Genomic DNA, 3,510 nt, shown 5'->3' on the forward strand with positions numbered 1-3,510 from the left:
AGGAGAGATGGAGAAAGACATTCAACAAACAAATAAGCAAACCCAGGGAATGGCATATGAAATATGAGCTGTGGGGAAAAGTAATGTGGGGAAGGGGATGAGGAGTACCAGAAGTGGAATGGAAAGTGAAAAATTTTTTTGAGAGGTTTTCGCTATAGGGCACGTGCACTCGCCAGACAGAGAGACAGAGAGAGACAGAGACAGAAAGCGAGAAATCACCCCCCAGGGGGGATGTTCACACCGCAATCCCTTCTCCTCCATTCTCCTCTTGGGATCTTGGGCACGCACACACACGCGCCCGGCGTGAGTTCTAAGCCACGGGGTCCGGGACACAAACCGCGGTTGACTACGTGGGAATCCAGCGACATAGCCATTACGCCAACTGCTGTTTCCCAGAAAGTGAAATTTTAAGTAAGGTTTTCACAGAAGATCTCTTCGAGAGGGTGGCGTTTGAGCAAAATCCTGAAAGGGGTGAAGGAATGAGCTCGTGTCTACTAAGGAAAGAACATTCCTGGGAGAGGCACCAATGTGCAAAGGCCCAGAGGCAGGAGCTCACTGTAGACAAGTAACAGACTCGGGGAGCAGAGAGCACCAGCTAGTGTGTGGTAGAAGATGCAGCTGGAAGGTTGCAGTGGCCCATAAAGACTTCAGCTTTTGCTCTAAGCTAGATGGGGAGACTTTGTAGGATCTTGAGTAGAAAGCAAAATGATATGAATTATTATAATAATTATTATTCTTTTTTAGAATTAATTATTAATTATCATTATTATTACTTTTTTAAAAATTTGCTATAGAGCATGTGGACTCACCAGAGAGAAAGAAAGCCACCAGGTCTGGGACTTGAACCATGGTCAGCCATGTGGGAATCCACTGCCTTAACCACCATACCACCTGCTGGACCCAATAATATTCCCCGCCCCCCTGAGAGCTTTTTGCTATGGGGCACATGTGCTCACCAGAAAGACAGAGACAGAGAGACAGAAAGCGAGAACTCACCCCCCAGGAGGTTGGCCATGCCGCAATCCCTTCTCCTCCACTCTCCTCTCGGGATCCTGGGCATGCATGCACATGCACCTGGCATGAGTTTAAGCCACGGGGTCAAGTACATGGGAGTCCAGCGACATAGCCATTACACCAATTGCTGGTCCCAGCCCAATAATTTTCTTAATATTCATGTGTAAGAGAGAGCATGAATATGTAGGAGGGGAGGGTAAGAGAGGGAGGAATCAGTACCTTTCTTTTTTTTTTCTAAAGAATTATTCATGGGGCTGGCAAGTGGCGTAGTGGTTAAAGGGCACTGGATTCCCACATGGATGACCATGGTTTGAGTCTCAGGCCTGGCAGCTTGCTTTCTCACTTTCCCTCTCTCTCACTCTGTACTTCTCTGGTTAAAATTAAAATAAATAAATAAAGTTAAATAAAATTATTCTTTTTTTAAAAAATAATTATTGATTTTATTTTATTACTTATTATTTTTAAATTTGTTATAGGACACATGTGCTTACCAGACAGAGGAAAAGAGAGGGAGGGAAAGTAAAAGAGCAAGCTGCTAGGTTCAGGACTTGAACTACAGTCAGCCATGTGGGAATCCAGCATTCTAACCACCCACCACCTGTTGGCCCTGGAATCAGTACTTTTCAGAGGGTCTGCCTCTCGTGATCCTCGCCATAGCCTCCCAGTTAGCCAGGGTTATAGGTGTGCCCCACCACCAGTTTGTTCTGGACTCTAAACCTAGACCTTCCACCAAGCTCCTGCCTTGTGCGGCGAGCCCTCCTGCTCACACTGCCATGGCTGGACCTGGATTATAACAAAAAGAGCTCCCCGACTGCTTGAGTGAACTGTGGGAGGTTTGCATCTCAATACATTTTTCTCCATTTCTCCATCCTGTCTGGATTTCAGGCACCCATGTGTGTGTGCCCATGGTGTTTTCCAGCTCCATGGCCAGAATTCAACCGTAGCCAGCCATGTGGGATCTGGTTCCCTCAACCACTAGGCTACAGGGCCAGCCTGAAGTTGACATTGACCAAGTTAAGGTAGACAATGAAAGGGACTAATTTTATAGCATTAGTGGAGGGAAGACAGAGATTTTTATGAAGTTATCAGTTGTGAATTTATTCAAAGTTTTAATTAGAATAGTCCTTTCTTAGCACACCTTAGATTTTAATCTTTAAGCCTCTTTCTTTTCCAGTATGCTTATAATGAAAATCCCAGAAATCACAGATTGATAAACTAAATTACATTTTAAAAATCAAAATTGTGGACCAGCTAGTGGTGTGGTGGTTAAGACAACTGGATCCCACATGGCCAACTGCACAGTTTGAGTCCTGGGCCCAGAGACTTGAAAAACACTCCAAATGTGTGTGTGTGTGTGTGTGTGCCCACAACCTTGAGAAGAGAGTAAAGAAGGGATTGTGGTGTGGACATCTTCCCGGGGAGGAGGGAGGTTCTCACCCTTCCCCCTGTCTGTCTCTGGGAAGGCTTTGAGAAAGACCACTTCCTGCACTAAAGGCTGTTCTCATAGACATACCCACAGTAGGGGTATGGGTTCCTGGGCCCTGAGGTTCTAGCAGTGTGCCTTCACATTTCTTCAACATAGCTAAATGGAGTTGCTTGGGTGGGGCTGGCAAGGAGCCAGTACTCCTCTCTGAAATCATAGGGACCTGGCACTGAGAGACCCCTTCTGGGACTCCTTGAGAACTATCAATAGTAGAGCTCTTTTTTATTTCTAAAATTTTAAAGTTTATTTATTGAGTTCTTCCATGAGCAAGAAAGACAGGAAGAGAGCGAGAGAGAGAAGGAAAGACAGCGCCTCTAACGGGCTCTCAATGCCACAATCCACCTCGTCTTTGGTCAGGCCCAGATTGTGGGCACACACATGCCTGGTGTACCCAGGGAGGTCTCTGGACTCCAGAACTTTCCTGTGTGGGGTTGGTTAGATCTCCCAGACTTCTCGACCCATCTACGAGGGTCCTGACGATTCCTTTAATGTGCCTATTCTCCCTGGGGTGAGTAAGCAGAGAGACTGTGCCTTGAGAAGGGAAGTTGCCGCTCTGTTTTAGATGCTGTATTTTATCTTCCAGTCTAATTTTAAATAGACATTCTTAGCCACCTCTAATCTGAATCCGTGATATTTAAAAATAAATTTGGTGTCCTTATCTTTTCCTTGTGCCTTTTTACTTTCTCTTTTTTTTGGAGAGGTTTTTGCTATAGGGCGCGTGAGTTCGCCAGACAGACAGACAGAGACAGAGAGACAGAAAGCGAGAAATCACCCCCCTGGGGGGATGGCCACGCCGCAATCACTTCTCCTCCATTCTCCTCTTGGGATCTTGGGCATGCACGCACACGCACCCTGCATGAGTTTAAGCCACCGGGTCCGGGATGTGAACCGTGGTCTACTATGTGGGAGTCCAGCGACATAGCCATTACACTAACTGCTGGTTCCATGCCTTTTTCTTTTCTTTTTTTTCTTTCTTTCTTTTTTTCTTTTTTTTTTTTTTGGAGAGGTTTTTG

Source organism: Tupaia chinensis, unplaced genomic scaffold, assembly GCF_000334495.1.
Source record: "Tupaia chinensis unplaced genomic scaffold, TupChi_1.0 Scaffold000152_1, whole genome shotgun sequence".
Lineage (NCBI taxonomy): Eukaryota > Metazoa > Chordata > Mammalia > Scandentia > Tupaiidae > Tupaia > Tupaia belangeri.